This window comes from Choloepus didactylus, chromosome 12 (genome assembly GCF_015220235.1).
Source record: "Choloepus didactylus isolate mChoDid1 chromosome 12, mChoDid1.pri, whole genome shotgun sequence".
Classification (NCBI taxonomy): Eukaryota; Metazoa; Chordata; class Mammalia; order Pilosa; family Megalonychidae; genus Choloepus; species Choloepus didactylus.
The window spans coordinates 15,698,502-15,715,980 of record NC_051318.1 but is presented as its reverse complement, the minus strand read 5'-3'; the positions used below and the strand labels follow the sequence as shown (position 1 = coordinate 15,715,980).

The 17,479-nt window shown below is 38.8% G+C and overlaps 1 protein-coding gene and 1 long non-coding RNA gene across 8 annotated transcripts in view; one reads left to right on the top strand and one right to left on the bottom strand.

The window, feature by feature from the left end:
- TNFRSF19 (TNF receptor superfamily member 19) overlaps positions 1-17,479 on the top strand; it is an 85,455-nt gene that overhangs the window by 47,013 nt on the left and 20,963 nt on the right. The window lies entirely within an intron of this gene.
- Positions 1,925-4,183, bottom strand: LOC119507098. Its single transcript, XR_005211136.1, has 3 exons — positions 4,150-4,183; positions 3,846-4,043; positions 1,925-1,957 (listed from the first exon to the last, which is right to left on the bottom strand). It is a non-coding gene; the product is annotated as an uncharacterized LOC119507098 (long non-coding RNA).

Genomic DNA, 17,479 nt, shown 5'->3' with positions numbered 1-17,479 from the left:
AATACAGACCTCCCAGTGATTCTCTGTCATTCTCTGTGGTGTGGATACATTAATGCCCTCACTTCACGGCTGAGGAGACTTGACTGACTCGTGGAAGAGGAGATGGGATTCTAACCCACATCTATCTGACAGCAGAGAAGTGCTGAGCTCAAGGGGAACTCAGAAGGACTAGGAACAAGAGACTTTACAAATTGAAAAAAGAAAATACAAAATAAAGTAAAATATAATTGGATCATCCTACTTGAAAAAATGGTGTAAGATAACTCATAAGTTTGAAAAGATATTAGAAAGTAAAAAAAAAAATGGAAGCTTGAAGTCAAATTTCAAAAAAAAAAATATTTTTTAAGGTAATATCCCACTTAGGGTTTTTAAACATAAAATCTTAGTTTAACTGTTCCATTTACTCCTTTCGCCATCACACAGAAACTATGTTAAGTACTCATGAGAGTTTGATCTACATTATGAATTATGTAGCCCTTTTCTTAATTAAATATTCAAGAAACATCTTTTTCTTGATACTAGTTTAATTGTAATTAAAGAGAGGAAATGATTTTTAAATTCTTGACTTTCTTGGAGTAGCCTCTGGGTACTCTTTATAAACTGTCTTGAAGATATGGTTTGGACATCTTTTTGTTCTCTTGCATTTAAAAAAAATATATGTATATATTATTGTTTCCTATCCACGTTTCATTTTCTACCAAGAGACCAAAGGCTATGAAATTTTGTCTTCAAATGATTTTCTGCAAAATCTTGACCATTGCACTTAAAAGTGCAACTGAAAATCAGTAGTTTCTGAAGAGTTTGTCATTGGTCATAGGGTGTGTGCTTTCCTTTAAAGTGAGAAAATTACTTTGGAAATTCTTGATGGTAGGCCGTCTAACTCAGGAAGCATGTTGTGGAGGACCTCTGGAGTGCCTAGGGCTAGTCTAGATATCAGGACAGTGCTTCATAAAAGCATCGCTCCATGTGGTAAATTATCTGCATATGAGCTGGTATTCTCAATAATTAACAAATATAGCTACCGCCTACTATGTTCTGAGCACTATGTAAAACGAATTAAATTCCCAGCCCTCAGGAACTGACATTCTACTGCCTGAGGATGCTAAGAGGGGTGTTATTCAAAACAAGGTGATCCTGGAAGGCCTCCTAATAAGGCGGGTCTTGAGCGGGGCCCTGAGCGGGGTGGGAGCAAGAATGTTCCAGGCAGCAGCTGCTCTCACCAAGGCTGGGGCAGAGCAAGTGCGTAGGTGAATTTGGGGAGGGGGCTGTAGATCAGGTGCAGCTGGACGGAGGCCAGTGTCAGGACCCCGGTTTTCACTCTGAATGAGATGAGAAGTGTTTAATACAGGAGTGATGTGATCCAACTTAGTTTAAGAAGATCCTTCTGGTTGCTGTTGAGAAGAGACGTCAGCAGGCTAAAGGAAGAGGTAGGGGAACTAGGTAAGCACAGTGTTTTTAGTGGATACAAAATAAATGTATGCAGTTTGAAGAACAGGCTTTCCACCTCTTTCTCAAGAGTTATTGGATAGGTTTATATTTTATTGTGCTGTCAATAAAAATTATGGAAGAATAGCTTTTGGTTGATTTTTTCTCAACTCTGGCAAGCACAAATTTGGAAGAGATTAACTTAACTCATTTTATATCATCATCAATGTTTCCTATTACTTTAGGCCCCAGGGACTCAGATGAAGAACTGAAAAAGAGGAAAATGTCTCTCTAGTCTTTAATACTAATTAGTATCAAAAGGATACTTTCGCATAACAACCTCATTTATTTATCCCAAGGCCAATAGGAGCCAATATTCACTTGATGCTTTTCATGGATTAGCTCATTTAATCTTCACTGTGAAGAAGGCTTGATTTAAGTCTTGTTCCATCCAAGAGCAGTGTGACTTTCAGACAAGTTGTTTCATAAGTTATTTAATTGCTCCAATTTCTTCAAGTCCTAAAAGAAGATCCTAAGAATTTCAAGAGAGGCATTAAAGCATAGATTAAATTCCTGAGTTAGCTTCATGTTCCAAGCCTACAGAGAAGTGACTCTTTCTGTCCTAACCCATAGTGTTTCTCTTTACTGTATGTCCTGGCAACTGTAAAGTTATAAATAAATTAATAGTGGTGTCAGTTCTTCTGGAATAGGGGATAGCAAGAAACTCAATCTAAACCCAGATTTTCTTTTCTATCTGGACCGGATCAGCCAAATTAAACTGTGCATAGTCATACACACAATTTTTCCTTAGTTGGAAGCTAATGGGCAGAAATAATTTGACTTTCATCATCTTAGAATAATTTCACAGAAGATTACTCCTTTAAATACTATGGTGAGGTAAATACGAATTATCCTACTTTACTAATGACAGGGAGCTGGAGAATTACAGGACGCCGGGTACTTAGGTGAGAGTGTGCCTCTCCACGGTGCCTTCTCCAAAGATCAGGTAAAGGAAGGAAGGCTCTGCTTTCATGAAGCCCAGGGCCACAAATGGAGACTGGCGCCCAAAGGGTTAAGGAGAGGCAGGCACAGGGGACTGGCAGGGCAGTGGCCCAAGTTTCATATCTTTGTTCCTTTCCCAAGTGGCCATCCTGTTTGTCCCAATTGAAGCAAAACTATTTTTGAGCTTGCATATGCCTCAGCACAGATGTTTGGGGCCATAATAACATATTTCTTTTATGGTGTCCTTTCTGTTTCTTGGTGTAGAAGTTTAAAAGCTTCATTGTTTCATCAGACAAATAAACACAGCCGGACCTTCCAGGACTGGAAAAATATAAAAGAAGGAAAATATCATTGAAAGGAGGAAAAACCCATTTACTTTGCCATCTTTGCAGAGAGCTGTTGTAGACAATCTGCTGTTTGGGGGCTCATAATTTTTTAAGTGTTAATTATGGTATTTATGGTAATTAAAGTACAAAAATTAAACTGTTCTCCCTATTATCCACCAAGTGCTGAAGTTAGAGCTACAAAGAAGCTAAAGCAGTGATCTCCCTCTTGGCATTATAGAGCATCTTTGAACTGCACCAGTCAGCCCCCTGGGCAGGATTGTGGGTGCAAGCTTGCTGTTCACCTCCCTGCCAGGGCCACCTCTCCCCTGGTAATTGCATTCTTTGCCTTCCTTTCTTTTCCTTCTTTTTCCCCTCAAAGACATGCATGGTGGTATTTGACCTACATAATCCTAGCAAGAAACTGAGTATAGAGACTTCTGTTTAGCAGTTCTCTAGGCCAAATGATCTGGACGCAAGATAAAGAACAGCAGAAACCCTCTGAGTTTAAGTCATTTATGAGCATGAAGACCACTTGCAGAATCAGGAAGAAAAGTCTTTGTGAGTATGCATGCATCGAAACATGCTTTGGAAAAGAAAAATGCAAAACAAACCCCAGGCCTTGAAGAATAGTTTATCTTACTCTTTGCATCCACACTATGGTTCCCAGCCTCCAATGAAAAAAGCACGCCTCTTTGGAAGGTGGGGGAAAACCTGGCTTTGTCCTATGCTTCCCCTTCTCGTTGCTGCCCCTATTTGCATCCCATGTTTTCCAGGGAATTGGCACCAGCCCTCAACTTCCTGGAAGACATCGCTGTTCCTGAGTAGTCCGTCTCCCACCTTGGATTTCTTCCATTCTGAAAACTCTTTAGCTCCTGGCTGAACTTCAGGATCCCCCTCTGTGAGCTCCAGGCCCTGGGGTCACACTCCTTCTGCCCCGTGGAGTGAATGCCCTTGTCCTGCCCTGCCGCTCTCTCCCGGGGCTTCTAGATCTATCTCCATCTCTGCCCAGCCCGAGTCCCATCACCGCTCACTTCAGCAACTCTCCTAACAATACTTGTGATGTCTTTTCCCCCAACTTCCCATCACACTCACCCCAGTCCTGCCTCTGGGCTGCCGAGGACTGTTAAATCCCATCTTCCTTTAGATTAATTATGACCTCACGTTGGCGTTTCCGGTGGTGGGCTTGATGGTACAACTGTGTTATGGGAGCAGAAAACTCTTGTCTCTCTCATGTCCATCTATATTTTCTTCGGTCATGTTGAGAAGAAATAGTATCTGTTCATTTCAGCTCTTCATAAATACCAATTAATTTTCAGTTTTCAGCATAAATATTCACATTGTTTATTAATAAATAAAATCCAAAGCCAAGTTTAGAGAATTACAAAACAGTCTTTACCATTGACAGGTGATAATAGATTCAAGGATTCATGGGCAGTCGTCCACGCTCTTGAGTGAGGACAGGCGTGGTGGGGTGGGGCTCAGCTCTCAGCCTGTCCCTCCCTGTCGTCCCTGGAGGGGGAAGTGGTGAGTGAGAACCATGGCAGTAAGGTACAGAAGGGAGAAGAGGAGAGACATTCAAGAAAAGTGTGTGGAAAGACTATTTACACGGCAGCATACACTGCTGGATTTGAAAGGATATGCTAAAATCATCCTTTATTTTTCTAGTGATTGAAGCACAAAGTTCTTATTACTGCAATCAGAATGAATGACGATACTGTGGTTTTTTTGTCTAAGACCAAAACAAAGCTACATTGGCATGGTAACAATGCTCTGTCTTAAGCTGTGCTGTCAAGTTACCTGATAGTCTTCAGGCAGCCTGACACCACTCGAAGACACTGGGTGGTGGCGAATGCACAGTGGTGGGAGATGTGGGTGGTGCTGTCCCAAAGAAGAAAAGAGCGTGGCTGCCCAAGGGACTCTGTTAAAACATGCTCTGGGGGGCAGTTCCTTCCGTTAGAGGAGGTCTGCAGTGGAAACGAATGGTTCCAGTTGACAGGGAACCAAGCCCATATCTACACACACAAAGTAGAGACTTGGTAATTTATGGATTAATAAATTAAGTCCCAGAGAGAAATATCGTATGTCCAGTGAACTGGTCTCTTTTTCTGCCATAGTTTTGCAGTAAGGGAGACCATTTAAATATGGACAGAAGAACCAGAAAAATATACTGATGAGACCGAGAAGATTCCTTCTGTGTCTTCCTTTCAGACCGTAATTTCTATCAATCTCTTGTCCTTCAGTGCCTTTTTATGTGCATGCAACTTAAACATGTACTGTCACTTAGCTTAGTGTTTGTCTACATTTTTACTTATTTGCCACTATGTAGTTAATAAGTCCACATTACTCTCTTAGTGCTCAAGCAGGTAGGGATGAAAGAATCGTATTGCTTTAGACCATTCTATCCAAATATCTATACCAACAATACTTAATAAAAGCTTTTTAAACACAATTTTTAAAAAAGAAAGAGCAACTAAAGAGACAGGACAATTAAATGCAACACACAATCCTGGAAGGGATCTAATAATGGAGAAAAGGCTCAAAAGGACATTATTGGGACATTTGAAAAAAATGCCATATAGACTGAAGGCTTTTTATTAGTGTTAAAGTTCTTGAACTTGCTAACCATACTTAATGTGGTTATATAAGCGAATATCCTTGCTCTTAGGAAATGTACCTGGAAGTATTACATTTTAAGGCACATGATGTATACAACCTACTCTCAAATGTTTAGAAAATTCATAGATAGATGGAAGGATGGATAGATGTATGGATGTATGGATGAATAGATGGAATGACACATCAAATGTGGTAAAATGTTAACATTGATGGATTTGAGTATCTTGGGGAGGGGTATGTTGTAATTCTCTGTGTGGGTTTTATGTTATTTTTACAACTGTCCTGTAAGTTTGAAATTATTTCAAAATAAAAAGTTTAAGGAAAAAAACCTTTGAAAAAGATTTGGAAATCTTGTTCAAAAATTATGCTCAATTATGGTACCACCAGCTTGCATCTCATCCATGCTGAATTCTCTAAAAGTATTTAAGGAAAAGTAAAGGCAGGTACTATGGCTTGTCTTGCCTACTCCTTAAACAGAGAGGTTTCTTTAAAGAATTAGCAAAGTGTGCCTCTGCTATGTCTCCTAAAAGCTATCTGTAATGGACAAATAATTACAATTTTTTCTTATTTGTCTATCAAAGATATTTTTCTAAAAGATTTTGTTACTAATGGCTTTAGCATTTCTTTAACCAAATTCCCTGATGTTTCATTATTTTGCTGATTGTTGCTTATTGTTACATAACAGTGCTTGATGTTCCCAATTAGATCATGTTGGTAAATCCCTTTGAGTTACTTAGAGGAAAGTTGGTGTGGCTGTCTTTTAGAGGAAATGAATCTGTGCTTCTGGAAAGAACCATTTTGGTTTTTTTATTATTCATTTTCCTTCTTACTTTCCAGTGCTTTAGGGATGTGTTATGAGGGCACACGTGTGCACAATCAATTGCAAGTAACTCATCCCATCAATTTATTCAGTGGCCTGCCTCCTATGTAGGAGATTTCTATTGCGTTAAGAGATACTCCATGTGGTTCCTAATAATAGTGAGGGAAAGAATGGCTAGCATTTATGGAGGTTTAATATGTGCCAGGTACCGTGCTTAACCCTTTACATGCATTACTTCATTCAGTTCCCACAAAAATCCTATGGAGTAAGTACTATTATTTCATGGGCTTACTGATAAGGAAACTGAGGCTGGAGACTGTCTTTTGCCTGTGATAGATAACACAGCTAGTAAATAGCAAAGCCAGGATTTGAACCCAGACTGTTTACTACAAAGCTCTTAACCATTACAGTGTGCACCGTTTCAAAGCCAGGAAGATGACAGCTAGGTGATATTCATGGATCCAGTGGAGCTAAGCGTCTACCTTAACCCTTTTAAAAATTTAATCCATGATCCTTCAGAAGCAAAGATCAGTGAGCAAAGATTCCAATTTAAGCAGTGTCTCCCTATAAAAGAGCACCAAAAAAAGTTACCACCAGTTTTTTGGATTATGTGTTTTTGAGATTTTACTCCTCACTTAGTAAAATCAGGTTCATGCAAACACAGCTTTAATATGTTTTACATATATGAACTGTATACCACATAGTATCTGCTAATTCAGATTGTTATTATGTATATTATGTATCTGGACAGTTACTGCTACCATTTTCTACTTCCTCAGTAGGTCTAATTAAAAGCAACTATTCTTCCATATAATGAAAATATCCATACTACATCTTTATTTTTGACCTTTTGCTTTGTAATAGTGTTCTATCATTACCAAATGATTATTAGTCAGCTACCTATTTCTCTCTCTGAGTCATAATTTTAAGCCACTGACTTTAATATTTTCCAAGAGCAGAGATGACATAGCAGATAAGAACTGAAAGGGTAAGAAGCTGCCATTCCAAGAAGTTTCTACTTTTTCTTACAGTGTGTCTCTATTGTTATATGCAATTCAGCAAACTATTTTGATGGCTTTGATTCATATAATGAGTACATTAATTGCAAGATTTGGACCTTTCCTTCTATAATTCAAAAGATTATAATGGGATAACGGGAACCATTTTAGAACACTGGCTATAATTCTATCTTTTTAAATGTCTTTTGTAACAGAGAGTAATGTTTACTAACAATCTAAAGGGAATATATTTTAAGCGACTCCTCATATAATAGGAGAACAAATACAAATATGAAGGCTGCTCCTTAGTGCTTCACATTTGAGAATGGCTATAAATATAACCACCCCCACCCCCCAACTTTTCTTCTTGAGTGTTTCAAGAAGGACGTTTCACATTTTCTTCAGTGACAGGCAGGCTGCCAGGAGAAAACCAGAACTTGATAAAATCAGAATTGCTGGATGGAGAAAGAACTCAAAGGTCTTCCTGAAGGTATTGTTCTAAATGGCCTCCATCCCATAATACAAGACTCGGGACCCTAAAAGTGCCATTGCCATATTATGCATTTCTTTTCTTCCAGGGATATTGCTTCAGCTTTTACAATTTCACTTTATTTACATTCAGTGCCTAGCCCTTAGATACAATGTGACAAAAATAATCCAAGTGAGAAAAAAGACATAAAAGTTTCTTAGGGATGGGCTCTGCTCAGAATAAAAGCATTTACTTGTGAGTCTTCTGAATTAGTGTTAAAACCAAGGAAAGCTGGGACAACCTCGGGGGTCTGCCTTCATTCACTTAGATTTAAATCATCAAAGGACAGCCACGGTAATTAGGCAGTGCCTGAGATGGGAACTTAAAAAGAAGAATCAACTCAGAAGGCCTTTATTTATAAACAAATGTTACAACATTTCTCAACCACAGATGTACTTTTTATTGATGTGCTCTCGGTTCAAAAAAAATAAACAAAATAAAAACAGCATAGGGCACTAACTCAGAGCACATTTGAAACTGTGATCTGACATGACAACCTATTCCATGCCCGCAGCTGGCATCCTGGGCACAGACATTGGAAAATAGTCTCTCCAACGTTTGCCAGTTACAGATGCTGGTACAGAGATGTCAGATCAAAAGTATCTATCTGTCTATGTATATTTATTTGGGGGATGCTTCCAAAGTAAGGTCAAAATGACTCTTAGGAAAAAGGTGCAAATATTAGTATCATCCTTCCACTTTCATTCACTTGAAAAATGTTATTTTCTTAATTTAAGTACTTAATCTTGCTTAAATAATAGATCATGTTTAGTATTTATTATAAATGTACACTAGGCTTCGTTCCTTTCGCTCTACCTGTGGCATCACAATCCCAAACCACATTTGAAATTTTAATGTTTTATTTTATTTTTTATTTTAATTTTAATGTTTACTTAAAAAATAAATATTTGTAAGCAGCTACAATGGGCAGGTCACTATTTTTTTAAAATCACAGATTGATCTTCCCGAATGTTGAAATTTGCTTTCTGTAACTAATTCCCAAAATAAAATATCCTGATGTATCCTAGTTATTTAATAATCAGAAGAATTCCGTTAAGTTTCGGTTTCCTTCTTCTCTACGTCTTTTTCCAGGCATCCTTGGCACTCCCTGCCTAATTTTTTCCTATCTCAGAGGCTGGCTCTTCCTCTTCTATCTAATTTCCTAATTTCAGAGTGTACCTGAGTTCTGTCCTAGCTCCTCTTCTCTGTCGACCCTCGACGTCTGCATGGATTTGTATTTATCCATGTCAAAGTGCTTGGTATAAAGTGGATACAAAATCTATTTTGTTTATTGGCAGGCTTCTTTTGTGACACATCTGGAATTCATATGTTGAGTGTTGCCATAGCTATTTTTGCTTAACCAGTTTTGATTAGCAAGATAAAGTTTATACTCCAGAACTATAACCTTGCAACGGTTAAGACTGCAAAGAGCCTTTTGTTAATATTTTTTATTAAAGAATATGACTAGTATAATGGATTCATCAGGTTTTAATTTTGTTTAACTTTTATTAGATATGGGTGGTTTTGTTGTTGTTATTGTTGGAAGAGCACAGAAAGCAATGGCTTGTAGTTTATTGAAATAAATACGAATGTCAAGGATAAAAAATTTTAGTGCAAAATGCTAGAAAATGTCTGCGTTGCATATTTATATCTCAATTAATTTTTAATTCAATTTCATGTGCAAAACATGGCCATCCAGGAGTAAAAATGCTCACATTTCCTATTATGTTGGAATTTCCAAGGTGATATGTCATACAGCAGAAAACTAGATGTATTAATTATGTTCATGTGCTCATACCTCTGATCAAAACGCAAACCATTAGTAAAATCTTGAAAATAGAAGCCCAGACAAGCATAACTTATTTATGACTTGTTCTTCCCTACTATAGTTACTAGATGTTCCGCTTCTTGATTGGATGATTCTCTATTAAATAACTTTTTATAATACTTAGGGTTTTCCATTTTCTTTCATAAATATTCATTCCATCATTTAACATATATTTATTGGGCACCAACTATGTGCAAGGAACTATGATTGACATTATAAATGTAATACTGAATAAAACTGACAAAGGTCCCTAGTCCTGGTGGGACCTGTGTTTTAATGCGAGATGTGCTGGGGTGAGGTAAAGGCTAAGCTGCTGTAACAAAAAGACCCCGAAATATTGAGGCCTAAATAAGATAGAATTCCATCCTTCCTTTATATAATAGTCCAGCCAGTGCAGCCTGGGTGAGCAGCTCTGCTTCGGGGTGCTGCTCAGAGACCCAGGGCCCCCTCCTCGTCTGCCTTGCCAGCCTTTGGCTGTCTTCCTCATCTTAGCATCCGGGCTGGGCTGCTGAGACTCCCAGCTTCCAGCTCATGGTGAAAGGCAAGTCTGGGGCAAGCAACGTATTCCTCAATTGGAGATGACCCAGAAGTTGCGCCCATCACTTCTGCTCACCCCTGTTGACTCTACCTTGATCATGTTGGCTCACATAGCTGCAAAGGAGGCTGGGAAATGTGGCCTCTTGCTGGGCCCCGCTTAACCTCAAGGCAGGTGGGCGTGTTGGAGAAGGGGGGCGGGTTCTATTACTCCCCCCCTACCGGAGGATGACAGTGAACCAAAGGAGTAAAATCTCTAAGATGCCAGATGGTGATAAGTGCAATGGGGAAAAAAGCAGGCAGGGAAGGGGGTAGGGAGCATTGGAGAGAGAACACAATTTTAAATAGTTTGGTGGGGAAGCCTCACTGAATCAGGGATGTTTGAGGAAAGACCTACAGTAATCCACGCGGCAATCTGGGAATCATGTGGCAGGCAGAGGCAATGGCAGGACTTTGGCTTTTACGTCTGGGTAAGGCAGGAAAGATCTGTGGGTGGAGCAAGGATTTGCAGGGGGTGGGAGACAAGGTTGAATGGGGAGCTAATTTTTTGGACAAGTTTAAAATACTTGACATCCAAGTGGACATATCCAGTAGGCGGCAGGATATATGAGTATCAAGAAAGTAATTCTGGCTGGAAAGATAAATTTCGGGGTAGTGAAATACAGCATCCTATATAATCTTCATCTTGAATGTAAAGGTGATGTTCATTTCTGTAGGGAGAAATGAGCTAGGTCATTGAGAGATCCTGGGACCTCCTTAACTAAATCCTGAGCTGCGGACACGGAAGCTAGTCCCGCGTGAGGTGATCTGCCCTGAGAGAAGGTTTCGGTGGCGCGGCTGCCTCACTGTGGATCTTGTGTCTGAATCATGATATACTGTTTGGTCTTCCCAATAACCCTGTGAGGAAACTGAGATTCGCGAGGTGAAAGGCCTTGTTCCTGGAAAGTGGTGAGAGTCCAAGTTTCCCTTCCTCCCAAACCACACCTTCCTGAGCAGAGCCCTTTGTGAGAAGCACGCTCTGGTAAAAACATCACTGACGGTGTTAGCCATGTACGTAGATCCAAAAGCATACAGAAGTCTGTGGGAGCACATGTGCACATTTTGGTCAATTCTGTGCCTGCAAATGTGTAGCTCATTTGCACCATCTGCGGTGTTCTCTTGTACGGCTTCTCCACTGCTAGGCCCAGTCCACGGTGGCACTGGAGAAGATGAGGGTGTTGCTTTCCCGCTGCACCCGTCTCTCTGATGTCTCTCCAGCCACATTCCAAAGCTCTGGGGGGACCGGGGGTGGGGGTGGGGTAAACTGAGAGGAAAGCATCTCTGCAATTTGGATTTCTGTGTGACTCCAAAGAAGGTAAAAACAGACTTTATAAAAAAACTTGCCAAACCTAGCCAGTGACCTCTGTTTTCTATTCTTTTATTCAGATCCTCATTCAACTTCAATGAACTTGTAGGATATCTCACTCATAATAGGTACTCAGTATGTGATTGTTCAACTGGTTTTTTTTTTTTTTTTTTTTTTTAATCATCATTTTATTGAGATATATTCACATACCACGCAGTCATACAAAACAAATCGTACTTTCGATTGTTTACAGTACCATTACATAGTTGTACATTCATCACCTAAATCAATCCCTGACACCTTCATTAGCACACACACAAAAATAACAAGAATAATAATTAGAGTGAAAAAGAGCAATTGAAGTAAAAAAGAACACTAGGTACCTTTGTCTGTTTGTTTGCTTCCCCTACTTTTCTACACATCGATCCATAAACTAGACAAAGTGGAGTTTGGTCCTTATGGCATTCCCAATCCCACTGTCACCCCTCATAAGCTACATTTTTATACAACTGTCTTCGAGATTCATGGGTTCTGGGTTGTAGTTTAATAGTTTCAGGTATCCACCACCAGCTACCCCAATTCTTTAGAACCTAAAAAAGGTTGTCTAAAGTGTGCGTAAGAGTGCCCACCAGAGTGATCTCTCGGCTCGTTTTGGAATCTCTCTGCCACTGAAGCTTATTTCATTTCCTTTCACATCCCCCTTTTGGTCAAGAAGATGTTCTCCATCCCACGATGCCGGGTCTACATTCCTCCCCGGGAGTCATATTCCACGTTGCCAGGGAGATTCACTTCCCTGGGTGTCTGATCCCACGTAGGGGGGAGGGCAGTGATTTCACCTTTCAAGTTGGCTTAGCCAGAGAGAGAGGGCCACATCTGAGCAACAAAGAGGCATTCAGGAGGAGACTCTTACGCACAAATACAGGGAGGCCTAGCCTCTCCTTTGCCGCAACCGTCTTCCCAAGGGTAAAACTTATGGTAGAGGGCTCAACCCATCAAACCACCAGTCCCCTATGTCTGTGGTCATGTTAGCAACCATGGAGGTGGGGTAGGCGAATACCCCTGCATTCTCCACAGGCTCCTCAAGGGGGCACTACATCGTTTTTTTTTTTTTTTTTTTTTTTCCTTGTTTGTCTTTTTTCTTTTTTTTTTTTTTTAACTTTCCCTTCTTTTTTCAAATCAACTGTATGAAAAAAAAAGTTAAAAAGAAAACAAACATACAATAAAAGAACATTTCAAAGAGACCATAGCAAGGGAGTAAGAAAAAGACAACTAACCTAAGATAACTGCTTAACTTCCAACATGTTCCTACTTTACCCCAAGAAAGTTACATACTATAGCAACATTTCAGTGAACTTGTTCCTACTACATCCATCAGAAATTAACAGACCATAGTCATTTCTGGGCATCCCCAGAACGTTAAATAGCTTATCTGTTCTTCTTGGATTATTGTTCCCCCTTCCTTAATTGCTCTCTACTGCTAGTTCCCCTACATTCTACATTATAAATCATTTGTTTTACATTTTTCAAAGTTCACATTAGTGGTAGCATATAATATTTCTCTTTTTGTGCCTGGCTTATTTCGCTCAGCATTATGTCTTCAAGGTTCATCCATGTTGTCATATGTTTCACCAGATCGTTCCTTCTTACTGCCGCGTAGTATTCCATCGTGTGTATATACCACATTTTATTTATCCACTCATCTGTTGATGGACATTTGGGTTGTTTCCATCTCTTGGCAATTGTGAATAATGCTGCTATGAACATTGGCGTGCAGATATCTGTTCGTGTCACTGCTTTCCGATCTTCCGGGTATATACCGAGAAGTGCAATCGCTGGATCGAATGGTAGCTCTATCTCTAGTTTTCTAAGGAACTGCCAGACTGACTTCCAGAGTGGCTGAACCATTATACAGTCCCACCAACAATGAATAAGAGTTCCAATTTCTCCACATCCCCTCCAGCATTTGTAGTTTCCTGTTTGTTTAATGGCAGCCATTCTAACCGGTGTTAGATGGTATCTCATTGTGGTCTTAATTTGCATCTCTCTAATAGCTAGTGAAGCTGAACATTTTTTCATGTGTTTCTTGGCCATTTGTATTTCCTCTTCAGAGAACTGTCTTTTCATATCTTTTGCCCATTTTATAATTGGGCTGTCTGTACTATTGTCATTGAGTTGTAGGATTTCTTTATATATGCAAGATATCAGTCTTTTGTCAGATACATGGTTTCCAAAAATTTTTTCCCATTGAGTTGGCTGCCTCTTTACCTTTTTGAGAAATTCCTTTGAGGTGCAGAAACTTCTAAGCTTGAGGAGTTCCCATTTATCGATTTTCTCTTTTGTTGCTTGTGCTTTGGGTGTAAAGTCTAGGAAGTGGCCTCCTAATACAAGGTCTTGAAGATGTTTTCCTACATTATCTTCTAGGAGTTTAATGGTACTTTCTTTTATATTGAGATCTTTGGTCCATTTTGAGTTAATTTTTGTGTAGGGGGTGAGGTAGGGGTCCTCTTTCATTCTTTTGGATATGGATATCCAACTCTCCCAGCCCCATTTGTTGAAAAGACCATTATGGCTCAGTTCGGTGACTTTGGGGGCCTTATCAAAGATCAGTCGGCCATAGATCTGAGGGTCTATCTCTGAATTCTCAATTCGATTCCATTGATCTATATGTCTATCTTTGTGCCAGTACCATGCTGTTTTGACAACTGTGGCTTTATAATAAGCTTCAAAGTCAGGGAGTGTAAGTCCTCCCACTTCGTTTTTCTTTTTTAAAGTGTCTTTAGCAATTCGAGGCATCTTCCCTTTCCAAATAAATTTGATAACTAGCTTTTCCAAGTCTGCAAAGTAGGTTGTTGGAATTTTGATTGGGATTGCATTGAATCTGTAGATGAGTTTGGGTAGAATTGACATCTTAATGACATTTAGCCTTCCTATCCATGAACATGGAATATTTTTCCATCTTTTAAGGTCCCCTTCTATTTCTTTTAGTAGAGTTATGTAGTTTTCTTTGTATAGGTCTTTTACATCTTTGGTTAAGTTTATTCCTAGGTACTTGATTTTTTAGTTGCTATTGAAAATGGTATCTTTTTCTTGAGTGTCTCTTCAGTTTGTTCATTTCTAGCATATAGAAACATTACTGACTTATGTGCATTAATCTTGTATCCCGCTACTTTGCTAAATTTGTTTATTAGCTCTAGTAGGTGTATCGTTGATTTCTCAGGGTTTTCTAGATATAAGATCATATCATCTGCAAACAATGACAGTTTTACTTCTTCTTTTCCAATTTGGATGCCTTTTATTTCTTTGTCTTGCCGGATTGCCCTGGCTAGCACTTCCAGCACAATGTTGAATAACAGTGGTGACAGCGGGCATCCTTGTCTTGTTCCTGATCTTAGAGGGAAGGCTTTCAGTCTCTCACCATTGACTACTATGCTGGCTGTGGGTTTTTCATATATGCTCTTTATCATGTTGAGGAAGTTTCCTTCAATTCCTACCTTTTGAAGTGTTTTTATCAAAAACGGATGTTGGATTTTGTCAAATGCTTTTTCAGCATCTATTGAGATGATCAATTGATTTTTCCCTTTCGAGTTTTTAATGTGTTGTAATACATTGATTGTTTTTCTTATGTTGAACCATCCTTGCATGCCTGGAATGAACCCCACTTGGTCATGGTGTATGATTTTTTTAATGTGTCTTTGGATTCGATTTGCAAGTATTTTGTTGAGGATTTTTGCATCTATATTCATTAGGGAGATTGGCCGGTAGTTTTCCTTTTTTGTAGCATCTTTGCCTGGTTTTGGTATTAGATTGATGTTAGCTTCATAAAATGAATTAGGTAGTGTTCCATTTTTTTCAATGTTTTGAAAGAGTTTGAGTAAGATTGGTGTCAGTTCTTTCTGGAAAGTTTGGTAGAATTCCCCTGTGAAGCCATCTGGCCCTGGGCATTTATTTGTGGGAAGATTTTTGATGACTGATTGGATCTCTTTGCTTGTGATGGGTTGGTTGAGGTCTTCTATTTCTTCTCTGGTCAGTCTAGGTTGTTCATATGTTTCCAGGAAATTGTCCATTTCTTCTACATTATCCAGTTTGTTGCCATACAGTTGTTCATAATATCCTCTTATAATTTTTTTAATTTCTTCAGGATCTGCAGTTATGTCACCTTTTTCATTCATTATTTTGTTTATATGGGTCTTCTCTCTTTTTGATTTTGTCAGTCTAGCTAGGGGCTTGTCAATCTTGTTGATCTTCTCAAAGAACCAACTTTTGGTGATATTTATCCTTTCTATTGTTTTTTTTGTTCTCTATGTCATTTATTTCTGCTTTAATCCTTGTTATTTCTTTTCTTGTACTTGGTTTAGGATTGGTTTGCTGTTCATTTTCTAGCTTCTTCAGTTGATCCATTAGTTCTTTGATTTTGGCTCTTTCTTCCTTTTTAATATATGCGTTTAGTGCTATAAATTTTCCCCTTAGCACTGCTTTTGCTGCATCCCATAGGTTTTGGTATGTTGTGTTCTCATTTTCATTCTTCTCTATATATTTAGCAATTTCTCTTGCTATTTCTTCTTTAACCCACTGATTGTTTAGGAGTGTGTTGTTTAACCTCCAGGTATTTGTGAATTTTCTAAGTCTCTGATGGTTATTGACTTCTAATTGTATTCCATTGTGGTCAGAGAATGTGCTTTGAATAATTTCAATCTTTTTAAATTTATTGAGGCTTGTTTTATGTCCCAGCATATGATCTATTCTGGAGAAAGTTCCGTGAGCACTAGAAAAGTATGTGTATCCTGGTGATTTGGGATGTAATGTCCTGTAGATGTCTGTTAAATCTAATTCATTTATCAGATTGTTTAGGTTTTCAATTTCCTTATTGGTCTTCTGTCTGGTTGATCTATCTATAGGAGAGAGTGATGTGTTGAAGTCTCCCACAATTATTGTGGAAACATCAATTGCTTCCTTTAGTTTTGCCAATGTTTCTCTCATGTATTTTGTGGCACCTTGATTGGGTGCATAGACATTTACGATTGTTATTTCTTCTTGCTGAATTGCCCCTTTTATTAGTATGTAGTGGCCTTCTTTGTCTCTCAAAACATCCCTGCATTTGAAGTCTATTTTATCTGAGATTAATATTGCTACACCTGCTTTCTTTTGGCTGTAGCTTGCATGAAATATTTTTTCCATCCTTTCACTTTCAGTTTCTTTGTGTCCCTGTGTCTAAGATGAGTCTCTTGTATGCAACATATTGATGGTTCATTTTTTTTGATCCATTCTGCGAATCTATATCTTTTAATTGGGGAGTTTAATCCATTACATTCAACGTTAAAACCGTGAAGGCATTTCTTGAATCGGCCATCTTATCCTTTGGATTATGTTTGCCATATTTTTCCCTCTCTCTATTAATATCCTTTATTGTACCCATACCGAATCTCTTTAGTACTGAACCTTTCTCCAAGTCTCTCTGTCCTGTCTTTGTTTCTCTGTCTGTAGGGCTCCCTTTAGTATCTCCAGTAGGGCAGGTCTCTTGTTAGCAAATTCTCTCAGCATTTCTTTGTCTGTGAAAAATTTAAGCTCTCCCTCAAATTTGAAGGAGAGCTTTGCTGGATAAAGTATTCTTGGCTGGAAATTCCTCTCACTCAGAATTTTAAATATATCGTGCCACTGCCTTCTCGCCTCCATGGTGGCTGCTGAGTAGTCACTACTTAGTCTTATGCTGTTTCCTTTGTATGTGGTGAATTGCTTTTCTCTTGCTGCTTTCAGAACTTGCTCCTTCTCTTCTATGTTTGACAGTGTGATCAGTATATGTCTCGGAGTGGGTTTTTTTTGGATTTATTCTATTTGGAGTTCGCTGAGCATTTATGATTTGTGTATTTATGTTGTTTAGGAGATTTGGGAAGTTTTCCCCAACAATTTCTTTGAATACTCTTCCTAGACCTTTACCCTTTTCTTCCCCTTCTGGGACACCAATGAGTCTTATATTCGGACGTTTCATATTATCTATCATATCCCTGAGGTCCATTTCGAGTTTTTCAATTTTTTTCCCCATTCTTTCTTTTATGTTTTCA